This window comes from Esox lucius, chromosome 21 (genome assembly GCF_011004845.1).
Source record: "Esox lucius isolate fEsoLuc1 chromosome 21, fEsoLuc1.pri, whole genome shotgun sequence".
In the NCBI taxonomy this organism is placed as follows: Eukaryota; Metazoa; Chordata; class Actinopteri; order Esociformes; family Esocidae; genus Esox; species Esox lucius.
Window position 1 is genome coordinate 593416 of NC_047589.1, and position 15725 is coordinate 609140.

Consider the following 15725-nt stretch of genomic DNA (forward strand, 5'->3'; position numbering starts at 1 on the left):
AGGGTCGCCACGCTCAATTGAACAACAGGGGTGACAACGGGTCTCCCTGTTTGACACCGACACTCATGCTGATCATCGGGGAACCCACCCCTACAGCTGCCACTTTAGTGGTTACCTCGGTGTAGCAGTCCTCCACCAACCCAACCATGTGGATATCCAAGCTCCTACCTCTGAGCACCTCGGGGATGTGAGCATGGCTGACCGAGTCAAACGCCCTGGCAAAATCTACAAAGACAACCGACAACCCCAGGCCCCTTCTCCTAGCGTCCGAGATCAGTCCGTGGAGGACCATCAGGTTCTCAGAGCACCCAGATGAGAAATAAATCCCCTCTGACGGGGGAGACTGAACACGCACCCGCCAGCCTGCAGTTCAATATCCTGGAGTAGAGTCGCAACACCACTGAGCTGATTGTCAAGGGCCGCCATCCCGAGACATGGGCGCACATTGCCAGATCGGTGGACCTCAGGATCAGCGTAGTTCTACATTCCTTGAGTATTCCTTGGAGCCGGACACCAACCAGATCGAGAAGACTTTGGATAACTTCACCCAGGTCGGATCACAGGCAAGCAGCGCACCCCTGGTGATCCCGTCCGGGCCCGGCCTGATACCACTCTTTTATTGGTCTGAGGTTCTCTCATACCTCAGCTGCCAAGATCAGCGGCAAAAAGGGAACATTGTCCGCACTGCTCCCCGAGCGGAACTGTCCCAACCCTCTGCAGGAGTCAGCCTCCTCCCACCTGTCCTTAAATGCAAGGGCAATCTCGGTAGATGGTCTGGTGGCCGACCACCCTCAACACCATCAAGCAGGATACCCGCCAGTCGGGACCGATCGTTGTCAAACAGCTTGTGTCCGACGGTAATCAGCACCTCTCAACAGGCCCCTGCCATCTCCTGGTGCTGCGGTCTGGCAGCTCCACTTAGTAACAGGCGGCCAAGTCCCTCCCCCACCAACCAAAGCAGCTCGAGGGCCGTCGTTTCAAGCATCAACGTGTCCTGCTCCACCCCCCTCAGAGTCAAGGTGAGCTCCCCTAGAACAATGCCATCCTCGGTACCAGCCCCAACCAGCTTGTTACAAAGAGCTTCACGAACACCGGTTTGAGGTGGCGATGGCAGGACCGCGCTGGACAACATCTCAGCTAGGCTCGCGCTGCTGGATGTTTCCAGGGAGTCACTCAGGCCCTCTGCGCGACTTAGGTTCCGACGTACCAACCTCACCTGCCGGACTCAAGGTCCAAGTCGCCCCCTTTCTCTGGCAATAGGGGGCTGGGTGTTTATGCCACATATGTTGGGAGAGGCCCACCGGCTTCCTGAACGACTGAACACAGTGGCTACAAGCAAAGCAACCCCCCATCCGGGTCTCCGCCTTCCGACGACATCTGGGAAAATGACAGAAGATGGAGTGAGGATTGGGGTCAGTTCTCCCTCAAGTGTGGCACTGGTAGAGCACTCGGATGGCGTGCCGCGAAGTGCCTCGTAGCCATACCAACAGCACCCAGGCTCCGCCTGAACAATCCGCAGCTCAGATCCTTTACAGGGACCGGTACCAACAGGCCATCGGGCACTTCCGGGGGGTCCGTGTCCCACTCCACTCACCATCTCCACAGTAACAGCAGGTTGTGGCGGCGTCCCTACAGCGCCCTTAACTCCAGAAGGAAGGGCTACTGTCCTCGACACGCCAGCGCACAGAGGTTCCTGTGTAGGCTTTGCACAGGGTCGCTTTCGCACCGCCAATTCCCCAGTTCCCCATATTCCACATCCAAGCTGCGCTTGGATCTCTCCGCCTTTTCCGTAACATTCCTTCCACGCAACGACCCAAAGTGGTGCATCTCAACTCCCCTGGTTAATAGGGTAGTGGACGGTCCTGCTCGCTCTACCGTACGGCGTCCGGAAACGCCCACCGCAGGTGTCAGATTTGATGACCCAGACTGATCTTCCTGGAAGTGATATAGTTTCGAGTCCATATCGGCCAACGTCCAGAGATAAGAGGCCAGCTAGCGGTGTGCGCCACCACCAGCATAACCAGCCCTGGATAGGTTCAGGAGCTGCAACCCTCCCCATCAACACTGTCAAATCCTGTAGTCTCACCTTGCACCCAACAACATCAACGACCTCCCCAATCGTAACCAGAGTTAAGTGTTCTCCCGTCCAGTAATGACGGAAGGAGGGCACGAGGCCCGGCCGACCAGTACCGCACCCCACACCAGGCAGGGTACGACCGCCGCAAGGTACTCCCATCCCGTGCAGGACTCACCACGAGGCCCCACTATCACGAGCCACTGCCTGGAGAAGAGGGACAGCCCAACGATCTCAGCCCCCCTACACCAGCCATCCTGCCCTGCTGCCTCAGGGCTCATACCGCCTCAAACAAGACTATTCTTCAGCAACATACACCTCCTCACCGAACGCACCACTACAGTGACCCATATTGGTAGTCAGAGTCCAAACCGCCAGGGTGCACTGGCCTGGTTTTGGGTCAAATGTATCGTCAGCAATACTTGTTCCTTCAACGTAGTAGTTTCCCCCTTCTTAATTCGATTAATATATTATCTATCAAATTACATTTTATTCAAGTTTATTTACCTTTTTATTCCTTAGCCAGTGGTCACCAATCATGTTCCTGGAGAGCTCCCTTTATGTAGGTTTCACTCCATATGGCCTTAGCTGCAGTTAGTGGGTGATTGCACAACTAGCACAAACACTTTAAGGTGTAGTTCTCTGTTTTTCTTTGTGATGCAATGTTCAAGTACCATTCAAAGTCAAATAATGTACAACCCCTAATTGCTGCCAGCTCCTTGTGAAAAGTATTGACTCTTTTCTACATGAAATACTTTATCTTAACATATACAGATAAATATGTGGGTTTTACTACAGTCATTTAAGAATTTGAAAATTCAAACAAACAGTCATGCAAGTAGTAAATCCAGGGCGACTTCTGTCACTTTTGTTTGATTGATCCAGGGACTTCCGGTTTGGTAGGCGGGACTTCTTGTGTGACGAATGCAGGGGTGGGACTTCCAGTGTGTTGTGTTCCCGGGGTGGTACATCCTGTGTGACGTATGTTAGGGGTTGTTACTTTATGTATGACTTATGCATGTCCGGGGGGCTGAAATATGGTATGGTGTGTGTGGTATGTAATTTATGGTGGCTTGTAATTTATGTTATTCTGCTATGGTAGCCCCGGACCCTGACAGCTCAATTCCAACGTAATACCCACCAAGAAACTACCATTTGCTTAACCGGCTTGGCACTCAGCTAGGACCTCTTAATCTATCATACCTTTCAAATGCTGAAACGAGTTATCAAAAAATGTACAAAAGCCTTGCACCGCAAGTTTTAATCATCATCAAATTAACATTGGGCATGATCATGGAGCCATTCTCCGCAAAGCATGCTTTGGATGTGAAGTGGACCACCCGAGCCAGAGAGACATTGTCTCCACCCGCCTGATTATTTTTTAGAGACCCATTATGATGACATTGTGGAGACAGTTTTAACACTGTGACTGAAAAGTGCTGGTCAAGGCTTTGAATGCATCTGGTTTTCAAGCACGGCTGACCGAATTTCACGTGGCAGCTAAGAACTTTCTGCATGAACTCAAGTCGGAGCTAAACATCACACAGAGACTGAGTGAGAATAGGGATGAATACATGGATACATTTAATGAAGAGGCTGTATGTAACACAATAGTGTCTTGGTGCGATGAAAACAAGGAATCTGCTGTGTAATGATGGGTAACTTCAATTGTTGTGTTTACATGAATCTAAACAAATTCTATAAACAGTTGATGCACAAAGTTATCAAGAGTGGATTTGATGGTTGTAGACTTTAATAACTAAGTCCATGTCAGTATAAAGTGTTTTAATAATCTGAACAAGCATATGGGAACGGTCAGGAACACATCTCCATGGAACTGCATTGGAGAGAAGAACTGCATTGTGGGATTGTTGATGTGCAGTACGCTGCCTGCTGTTACCTACATGGCTACCTGCCAAACCTTTTCGAATTTACTCTATATAAACTAATTAGTCAAAATTATATTTTAAGAGTTTTACCAACGCAATATTTTACCCAACTTTACTACACCGGGACTCTTTTCGGACATAATTAACGGAACTACTCACCCCTGAACACCCGAGGCTAAGTATCATTAAATTGCCTTATCACTGTAATTGTTGTAGCAACAACACGGAGAACTATCGTCTTCAGTTAAAGATAGCAGAGTTAGAGGCTCGGCTTCTGACGCAAATGTCAGGCAAGGATTATGCTAGTGTAGAAATAGAAAAAACTGCGTCAGTGCCACCAGGAAGAAACGATAGTTTTGTTAGCCCCCCGGCACAGCTCCTGCAGCCAGGCAAGAAATTTCTCTTGGTCACTGGGAAGAAATGCCGTCGACCAGTTAAACCTGAATTGTTGCTAAATCCAACTGAGACTTTCAACAGGTTTTCTCCACTGGAGTCGGAGTCAAGGCCTGAGTCGTCTTCAGAGGGGAATGATCGGCAGGCATGTTCTACCGGTGGCCTTGAAAAACAAAAAACTTTAGTCATCAGTGATTCCATTACATGCAGTATTAGACTAAAAAATCTGCCGGCGATCGTACACTGTTTACTGGGGGGCAGAGCCACCGACATAGCCGCAAATCTGGGGTTGTTGCTAGCGATGTCTAAAACTGGCAAGAATAGAGAGTATAGAGATATTGTTATTCACGTTGGCACCAACAACGTTAGGATGAAACAGTCAGAGGTTACAAAGCAGAACATAGCATCAGCGTGTAAACTAGCTAGAAAGATGTGTCGGCATCGAGTAATTGTCTCTGGCCCCCTCCCAGCTAGGGGTGGTGAAGAGCTCTACAGCAGACTTGCACAACTCAATCACTGGCTGAAAACTGAGTTCTGCATGTCGCAGGATGTAGAGTTTGTAGATAACTGGCTTTCTTTTTGGGACTCTCCCAGAAATACGGCCAGGCCTGATCTGCTGAGGAGCGACTGACTCCATCCTAGCTGGAATGGTGCTCTTCTTTTATCTAGGAACATTGACAGGAGTCTCACTCCTATAGCCTTAACATGAGATAGGGTGCAGGTCAGGCTGCAGGCTTTTAGCCAGTCTGCTAGCATAGTGGAGTCTGTCGATAGCATAGCCAGAGTAGTTCGTACAGCTTTACCTATTGACACTGTGACTCGTTCCAGGCTGAGAAAAGTTAAACAAGGTAGTGCTAACAAAAACAACCTTATTAAGATAAAGCCTTCCTCCACCTCGGTCACAAATAAAAATAAAAATGACTGTATCACCTCGCATCTCAAAATGGGACTCCTAAATGTTAGATCCCTTGCTCTAAAGGCAGTTGCAGTAAATAAATTAATCTCTGATCTAAACTAAAAGTTATTGGTTTATGTGAAACGTGGCTAAAGCCTAATGATTCCATTGCCTTAAATGAGGCCTCTCCTTCTGGTTATACTAATGATCATATCCCTCGTGCATCCCGAAAAGGAGGGGGTGTTGCTAATATTTATGACAGTAAATATAAATTTACTCTCAAACATATCACTGAGTTTCATTCTTTTGAAGTTTTACTCATGAAAGTTAACCAGGCCGATTAAATCGTTTTACATAGCTACTATTTATAGGCCCCCCGGGCCATACACAATGTTCCTCAATGAGTTTCCAGAATTCTTATCTAACCTTGTAGTCATGGCAGATAGTATTCTAATTTTTGGCGATTTCAATATTCATATGGTAAAGTCCAATGATCCTCTTCAAAAAGCCTTTGAAGCCATAATTGACTCAATGGGTTTCATCCAACATGTCTTAGGTCCAACAAATTGCCACAATCACACCTTAGATTTAGTCCTGTCACGAGAAATAGATATTGTAGATTTAATAATTTCCTCCCAAAATCCTGGATTATCGGATCACTGTCTTATTACATTTACCGTTAAAACAAGAAATCCACTTGCTCCGCAAACAATGAGTTTCAAAAGCCATACTATAAATTCTCGGACTACAAATAAATTCCTTGATATTCTTACAAGTTCGCTCATTAACGACAGAGTAAATAAATCTGTAGACGATCAAATCGAGGATCTAAACTCAACACTGCAAAATTCATTAGACACAAAGTTAACAAAAAAGCAAAGCTCAACAAGTTACGCTGCTATATTATTGTGGTGGGGGATATGAGGAATGCACTTTCTAACTTTTCTCAGTCTCCTCCAGTTTTAACTTTTAGGAGGAGATGAGGTCCTGGTCCACACCTGCGGAGTACCTGGTTTGGGGGGCCCGTTGCTGTCCCTGTCCTTGTCCACCTGGTCATACTTTTGACCTAGTCTAAAATCAAATAGACTCTGGATTTAGCCCAGAGAAATGTATTAATTATTCCAATTGGACTCTTAATATTTTACCCGGCACAGCCAGAAGAGGACTGGTCACCCCTCTGAGCCTGGGTCCTCTCTAGGTTTCTTCCTAAAATTCAGCCTTCTTAGGGAGTTTTTCCTAGCCACTGAAATTCAACACTACTGTTGTTTGCTCCTTGGGGTTTAAAGCCGGGTGTCTCTGTTAATCACTTTGTGACAACTGCTATTGTAAAAAGGGCTTTATAAATAAATTTGATTGATTGATGATTGGCCTCAATTTGTGTCAAACGGTCAAACTTTATTCTCATTATTGACCCAATGCTCTATGATGTCTGAACTGATTATGAAAAGTATTTACTATGACCTGTTAAACCCTGGTGCTTACGTGGGTACAGAGGGTTTGAAAATAACATACTTGGAGAAAACCGGGGAGATACTCAAAAATGGTGTAGCAAATGATTGGCTATTGGCCCAGGAAACATACACGCTACACAGGCCTGTTGCTATTAATTTTCATGAAATAGAGTTATTGTTCACAATATAAACTCACAATTTCAACTGGATTTGGTCGACATGATTGCTTATAATATGAAAAATAATAACATTAAATACATTTTAACATAGATGTGTTAAGTAAATAAGCCTGGACTGTGTTGTGAAATAAAAGGGCTATTGAGGTATAGTGGGCATTTGAAGACATTAAAAGAAGGAAGCATCCCCAAAAATGTCCAAACGGACAAGGGGAAGGAGTTTTTAATTAATAAATATTTTGCTACAGGAAATTATGTCAAAGCGAGCATCATTGAGAGATTTAATAAAACAATTAAATCACAAATGTGGTGGTATCTACGGTGGCCCTGAAGTGCAAAACACAACAACAAATACGAAAACACAACGCCAAATAAGAAAACACAACGGCAAATAGGAAAACACAACGCCAAATAGGAAAACACAACGCCAAATAAGAAAACACAACGCCAAATAGGAAAACACAACGCCAAATAGGAAAACACAACGCCAAATAAGAAAACACAACGCCAAATAGGAAAACACAACACCAAATAGGAAAACACAACGACATTAACTTCTAACGGAAAAGGTAGGGCCTATCTAGCAGAGGACGGAACGGAACCTCCTGATTGGACAGAAGGACCGCCTGTCTTTTAACAGGAAGGAGGGGTGAAAAACACGGAAAAGCGCCTATTTTCAAAACATGAGTACTCCCGAAGGTACTTTCGCTATAATAATGAATTATTTTGATGCAGGGCATACATACGACGTGGTAGTTGATATGTTGTCAACCAATCACAACATCAGGATGATTATACGCACGGGTTGTACAGAAGGAACAACTATTCACAACTGGATGAGGTGAGACGTGCCATCCTTACAGAGCTGCATGGACCAGGGCAACTATTCCGCTATCGGACTATGTGGCAAGTACAGCAAAAACACAAGCTACGTATTAAACGACACACAGTGATGAGACTGCTGAAGCAACTAAATCCACAAGGAACGGATGCGAGAACAAGCCGGAGGTTTGTGAGGCGTAGATATCACTCCATGGGTCCAAACTACATTTGGCATGTAGATGGATACGATAAGCTGAAACCCTTTGGCTTGACCCTCTCAGGATGTATAATTTAGTTGTTAGATGATAAAGATACTAAAACAATGTTGACTTTTCCTTTTCAGAAAAAGCGACTGCTGTGTCCCTAGAGGATGTCCTGCTGTTTGCTACAGGGCTCGCATCACTTCCACCTGCTGGAATAACACCACTACCATGCATCGAGTTCTTACCAAATTCGCCATTCCCTATGTCAAACACCTGTGCAAATGCCCTAAAGCTCCTTTTCCTTGAGACCTACAGTGTCTTTTAGACAAACATGGAGTTTTGCTTACAGAATTCTCCAGGCTTTGGGTGCATTTAATGCTGTGCCAAGTCTGGATTTTGCCCAGTCTTAAATCTGTAGTTTATAAAGCATAAGAGTGCATGCTCAGTTCAAAGTATTTTAATGTGTATTATTTCTGTTCATTACTTTGTTCAATGAAAAATCACAGAATTTTTTTTAAGTACAGGTCACATTACAAGTAACAGTAAAATTGTACTCAGCTAAAATGTATGTAGTTTCACATTTGAAACAGTGTATAACATGTTGTGCATGCAAACAAGCTTGTTAACAATACCTCTTGAAAAGAACCACGTTTCTTTGGTTGTTCAGACCTACAATTGACACACAGTTAACTCGATGGTGAATCCGAAAATAAACAAATATAGTTTGGGAGTTACATTTGAGTTTAATGTATGTCTCCACTCTGATATGACACTGCATATACTGAACTCCACTTGCCAAACATGATACTCAAACAGCTAAGCCACATTTGAGAATGTTTTCCTTTAACATCTGGCCTTTAAGAGTGGGCTGCAGTAGACCATATTTATAGGCCAGCTATTTCTTTCAAGGTGACAAAGTTCTGAGGCTGACTCCCAATTATGTGGCTGCTGTAATCCATTTCGCTCAACAGTCTGTTGAAGATAATCCTGGATGTCTGGATCACTGTATGAATGAAGAGTTTGCCTTGACTCTGGAAATGTATCCAGTCCTTTGAACCAAACCTGCATAGTGACACAATAATTTACCATAAAGGGAAAACATGACTTCAAATCCAAATGTATTTCCAATAATATGTGTGGTGCAATTTATGCTTTAATACACATTACATATTTTTGTGAGAATGGATATAGTCAAGTCATTGTCAGTTGATATGAGAGGTAAGAGATAGAGTTCGTCTGTAGTTCCCCCAGGACATGATGCATGTCTGGAGAGTGTAATCCTGTGCTTATTCCAGAGGTCTGTGCTCTCATCCAGGTCTTTTTGCAGAACATTATTGAAGCAGAATCTCAATAAGTCCTTAAGTTCATGGCTGCCATTAAAGTGTCCAGAGTCTCTCAGGTCTCCAAACAGGTCCATCCAAAATTGAGCCCTAGGAATACAATTGAAAGTTAGGCTACTTATTTTACACAAGAGCACAAGATTATAACTATTGAATAACTATATAAAGTAAAGTAGGCTACAACAAAACACATTAATGTTGCTGCTGCCAATATCAGCAAAATAAATCTGATAGTGTGAATGCATAGGTGGAAAGGCACTGCATGACCCCTCAATAATGCATGAGTGGATATGACTGCAGCAGAGGGCAGCACCTGTCAATTAGGCTACCTGAGATCTCAGAAACACAAGGAGAGTGAGCGCTGTCAGACAAAATGATTAACACATAACAGGAAGATATTTTTATGTAGTCTGTTGTGCTATAAAGTGATTTCAGTCCACGGGCACAACCTATTAAAGCTACATCGTCCAGTTTTATGTGGCCAGCTGCTTTTATCAGGATGATAATATGCAAATATACATAACTATATGTCCGTGGTAACAGCAAATACATATTGGACCTTTTTGAAAGGTCTATTTGAAACTTTATTGTTACCTAATTCAATCGGATTAGCAGTTTATAGCGTGATCAGGCATGACATTAACGTGATTACCATCTACTATTTTATATTCATTTGGGAAAGATTAGAGCCCACCCAGACTGTTTTACCTGCTGCAATACTTTTTTATTTGACTGAAATCAGTTTTTGGCAGATGAACACTTTTTGCTGTAACACAATTACACTTATAAGCGGCCGCAGTCTGTATGCTCGTGTCTGAGGGTACACTGTATTGCAGCCATGGTGCCATTTTCAGTCCCATGGTCTGTAGTGTTCTCGCATCCGTTCCTTGTGGATTTAGTTGCTTCAGCAGTCTCATCACTGTGTGTCGTTTAATACGTAGCTTGTGTTTTTGCTGTACTTGCCACATAGTCCGATAGCGGAATAGTTGCCCTGGTCCATGCAGCTCTGTAAGGATGGCACGTCTCACCTCATCCAGTTGTGAATAGTTGTTCCTTCTGTACAACCCGTGCGTATAATCATCCTGATGTTGTGATTGGTTGACAACATATCAACTACCACGTCGTATGTATGCCCTGCATCAAAATAATTCATTATAATAGCGAAAGTACCTTTGGGAGTACTCATGTTTTGAAAATAGGCGCTTTTCCGTGTTTTTCACCCCTCCTTCCTGTTAAAAGACAGGCGGTCCTTCTGTCCAATCAGGAGGTTCCGTTCCGTCCTCTGCTGGATAGGCCCTACCTTTTCCGTTAGAAGTTAATGTCGTTGTGTTTTCCTATTTGGCGTTGTGTTTTCCTATTTGGCGTTGTGTTTTCCTATTTGCCGTTGTGTTTTCCTATTTGGCGTTGTGTTTTCCTATTTGGCGTTGTGTTTCATGATTTGTTGAAGTGTTTTCGTATTTGTTGTTGTGTTTTGCACTTCAGGGCCACCGTAGGTATCTCACGGGTGCCAACACATATCGTTATTTTGAGGTGATTCAAGATTTGGTTTGTGGTTACAATCATAGCTACCATCGGTTTATTAAAATGAAGCCTGTTGACAATGGTGAAGAAAATGTTCTCAAGAACCTGTATGGTACAAGAATGATGAAAAATGGAAATCAAAGCTACAAGTATGAGATACTGTGAGACTCTCAAAGTTGAGAGGGACGTTTACAAAGGGTACACAGATTAATATTTTACTATAGTGGAATTCATTCCTAGGGTACCTCCTTTGTATAGAATAAAAGATTATGATGGTGATGTGATCCTTGGGAGCTTTTATGAACAGAAATTATTGAAAATAATCGTGGCTAAGGATAAAACATTTAAAGTGGAAGCAGGTCTGGATGAGAAAGTACAGAGAGGAAAGAAAATTAATCTTGTGAAATGCAAGCCCCATTTTAGAAACATTGGTGGTACACCCCATTCCCAATGATATTCTGGCAGTCTTTAACACCCTATACGTCTACACAGATATAATTGATTATCAAAGAGTTGGGCACAGCCATGTCCCGCTGTTGAAGACTACATATTACAAGGGGGAAACTAAGCTGTCACAGGGATTTACGACAACCCACCCTACGTACCTCTTAGCAAGAGTCAGTTTGATGAGATCTGTATTGAAGTAAAATCTGATCAGAATCAGTTGGTTTCATTCATAGTGAGAAAGGTGTTGAAGTCTAACACTTCCCCGAGTTGGTTTGTTGGAAAGGAGAATAAAACACCAGGAGTCAGGTCAATTACCATACCGCATATTCTGTTTATTACAAAAGCTTTTGGAGACAAGGTGTCGCCGCACAATGTCTAAGGATCAACAGTCAAAACATCATTTTATACTTCTACTACGCCCAAAAGATAGAGGCGTTAAGTTACAAAGCAAGTGTGCCATTGGCCCAATCCCAGTTCTATTCCTTATAAGGATAACTACAAGTATCCCCTTGCCTCCCTTGTGGTTTCTGTGTTGTCTGTCCGACTATGTGTGTGTGTCTCTAACCTGTGTCCTGTTTCTCACGAGACAGACATACTAAATCTTTCTCTCCCCGGCAACCGCTTGAACAGGGTTTCCTGTTCTCCTACTTGCACCTTCAGTTTCAACACATATTACAAACAATTAATATTTTGTTTCATTTCTTACAACAGTTCACTAACTTATACAATCAATACATCTACAAAGGTGATTGCAATATTACACTTCAGACCAGTTAAACAATCTTTTAAACTATAAGATGCAGCCTCAGAAACTCTACGATGATCCTCAAAGGTATATTGAATACTATACAGCGCTGGCCGTAAACGGTTTACCGGGTTATATTGTTAGTGCAGCAATGTAAGGGGCCGGGCTAGGAGGGCTTTTCCGCTGGCTTTTCCAGATTGCTATACCTTTGTTGAATCCCGGTTTCTCAATCGCAAAACCACATTTGAAAAATGCGGCAAGGAATATTGTAAGCGAAGTAATCAGCTACGTCATGACGCGCTAAGTTACGGTCAAAAACTGTATAGCCCTAATCTTACATAACATCCTTCTTTCTTTCTAACATTTCTTGCAAACATCAATTTAATCAGAACAGTTGCACGTGCCTTATGAACAGTGGCACATGCGCCTTAGCTAAATCACAGTCATACTTTAAATAACCAATAATATGTTGTTTAGCTCTAAAGTACGTTCAAATTACTAAAACCCCAAATCTACCATTAACCCTTTGGCGCGTACGATCACACTGGTGTGATCAATCTAGAGTGGTCCCTGGAGCGTACGATCACACCGGTGTGATTAGAACGTCATGTTTAGAACGCACCATTAGCATACCTAGCTACAAGTAACGTAACAATGGCTGGTAAAACCGCGCTATTATTTACTCACATTTAGCTCAAACAGTGTTTATAACTTTATTTCCTGATTGTAATTGTTTCAAGACCATACTATGATATTAACCAGGTAGAAAGCATTCAAATCGGGACAAGAAGTGTTAGTTACGTACCAACAGACAGCCAACACTAATGCACAAAAACGAATTATATTAGCGACTACTACCGATCAAAACCATTGCAAAAACTTTCTAGAAGTTACGTTCCCCGTTGTATGCATTTTATATAGTTTATTCATTTTCACTGCACTGAATAACTGGTCACGATTTGTTAGCTAGCGGGCAGCTGACGTTTGCTAGCGGTTAGCTGACGTTTTCTAGCTAGCTACAGTAATAAATCAACCAACTTTTGCAGCTCTTAGAATTCGAGTCAACGAGAGAAGCTTGCAATGCAATGCATGTAGTGTTCCTTACCTAGCAAGGTGACTGTTCAAAGGCTGGCGTGAGTTCAAATGCTGCAGAGTACCGAAGTCACGTGCAAAAAAACTCACGCTGGGGGGTCGGTAAGGAATATTTGAAACTCACGCGTGAAAAGGTTAAAGGACTAAATGCTGTATAACACAATTGAAATGATAATAAACCAATTACTAATTAAGAATGTGGCTCTTACATTTCCGGCCCCTTGTAAGGCAAGAAGTCAATTACTCAAAATAAACACTAAAGAGCACAAATACTTATTCAACAATAACGATGTTGAGCTCTTCGTCTTTCCTTTTTAGTTTACTCTTTTTGCTTTCTTGACGCATCTTCATTGGTACTGTGTGCTTCATGGAGGAGACACAGCTTGTCAACAGGCCTCTCTAAGATGTTGGTCTTGGTTTTGACCGTCACACGACGAACTAGACCTCTTGAATCTGATATTGTCTTAATAACCTTTCCCAAAACCCAAGAGTTGCTGGGCGCTGTATCATCCACGATCAAGACGATATCTTCAGGACTTAAGTTCTGCTTAACTTGAGACCATTTTTGACGCTCTTGGAAGAGTGGTAAGTATTCACACACCCAACACTTCCAAAAATAAATCAGCGATATACTGTGTCTGCTTCCACCTGCGACGCGCGTATAAGTCCTCCTTTTCAAACAATCCCGGTGGAAGTATTGGTTGCCTTTTAATTTGCAATAAATGGTTAGGAGTAAGGGCCTCCAGGTCATTGGGATCGTTTGAGGACTTTGTGATTGGCCTGTCATTGATTATTGCCTCTACTTCACAGAACACTTTGCAGACATTCATCATCAACTATTTGCTGTCTGAGAACAGACTTCAGGACCTTTCTTACAGTGCGAATCTGCCTCTCCCATACTCCACCTAAGTGCAAACCAGCAAGCAGATTGAAAATCCACTGGATTCCTTTCTGCATGAGAGTGTCATGTATTTTATCTTGATTTCACTGCTGTATAGCTTTCCGGAGTTTTTGATCTGCACCGACAAACAAATCGTCTGAGTGCATTTAAGCATGAGTCAGTGTCCAAAGAATGTGCAACTTCTATGTGGACTGCTCTAGTTGTTAAGCATGTAAACACCACTCCGTACCTTTTGACACTACTTCGACCTCTTTTGACCTCAAACGGTCCAAAATGATCAACCCCCACATTTGTAAATGGCGGTTTGTCTGGCAAAATCCTGTCATGCGGCAAGTCTGCCATTTTCTTTCTGCAGATTACACATTTAGAGAGAAGTTTCCTTACTGCTGAGTTAGCTGCAGGTATCCAAAATCTCTGACACAGCTTTGACAGGACATAGTTCTTTCCACAGTGTCCAACGTTCTCATGTATATCTTGTAAAATAAGAGTAGTAACATGCATGTCCTTTGTCATTCTGCCTTGCCAGAGGAAGACAAACATCCAGCTATCATACCAAAGTCGACCTCCCATTTTGAAGTATAGGATCCAGCTTATAGAGAGGACTACTCTTTTTAACTGTGTGGATTCCTTGCTCAAGCGTTGTGATCCCTTTACTAAATCATTGTAATTGAATGTTAGGGCTCCTTTTCCCATCGTTTTCTTGTAGTCTTTCATTTGTTTTTCCAAAGTGATCATTTGCCTACTTGAATCCGTTAGAGACTGGCTAAGTGCAGCCTTCAGTTCCTTTCGTCTTTTGCTCAGTTGAAAAAGCATTTCCTTGAGTCTGAGCATCCAAGCAATGGCCTTTTTCAGCTGGTACCACATCCGGTAACGATTTACCAGCTTAGTTAATGAGTCTTTACCTTCAATTACTTGAGTGAGATTTACTGTTGCTGTTTTCTTCACCTCTATGTCATCTTCTTCTACCTTCTCCTGCTCTGGCCATTCTAGCTTATAAGTGTCCAGATTCTGAAGGAATGATGGTCCGTTAATCCAGATATCGTTTTTCATAAACTTTTCTGCAGTAAGCCCCCGTAAAGCATAATCTGCTGGATTTGCTGAAGTGCTTATATATCTTGTTGAAGTATAACACTTCCCCGAGTTGGTTTGTTGGAAAGGAGAATAAAACACAGGGAGTCAGGGCAATTACCGTAGTTATATGTCCATTTATTACAGAAGCTTCTGGAGACACGTGTCGCCGCACAATGTCTAAGGATCAACATTCAAAACATCATTTTTATACTTTTACTACGCCCAAAAGATAGAGGCGTTAACTTACAAAGTGTGTGCCATTGGCCCAATCCCAGTTTTATTCCTTATAGGATAACTGCAAGTATCCCCTTGCCCCCCTTTCTGGTTTCTGTCTTGTCTGTCCGACTATGTGTGTGTGTCTCTGACCTGTGACCTGTTTCTCACAAAACAGACATACTAAATCTTTCTCTCCCCGGCAACTGCTTAAACAGGGTTTCCTATTCTCCTACTTGCTCCTTCAGTTTCGGTTCATATTACAGACATTTAATATTTTGTTTCATTGGTTACAACAGCTTATAACAGTTCACTAACTTATATAATCAATACATCTACATTGGTTACAACAGCTTATAACAGTTCACTAACTTATACAATCACTACATCTACAATTCCCCCTTTTGATCTCTCCCCAGAGAGATCACCCCTATTCGCCAAGCTCCAGTTCTCCCGGGTCATGCTGCTCCAGTAGAGGCATCAGCATCCCTG

General features: G+C 43.0%; 1 long non-coding RNA gene across 1 annotated transcript; it reads left to right on the top strand.

Annotated features, from left to right (window-relative positions):
- The first annotated feature begins 7426 nt into the window (after positions 1–7426).
- On the top strand, positions 7427–8637 carry LOC114839739. The gene is made up of 2 exons (XR_004575048.1): positions 7427–7886; positions 8044–8637. It is a non-coding gene; the product is annotated as an uncharacterized LOC114839739 (long non-coding RNA).
- Positions 8638–15725: the final 7088 nt, after the last annotated feature.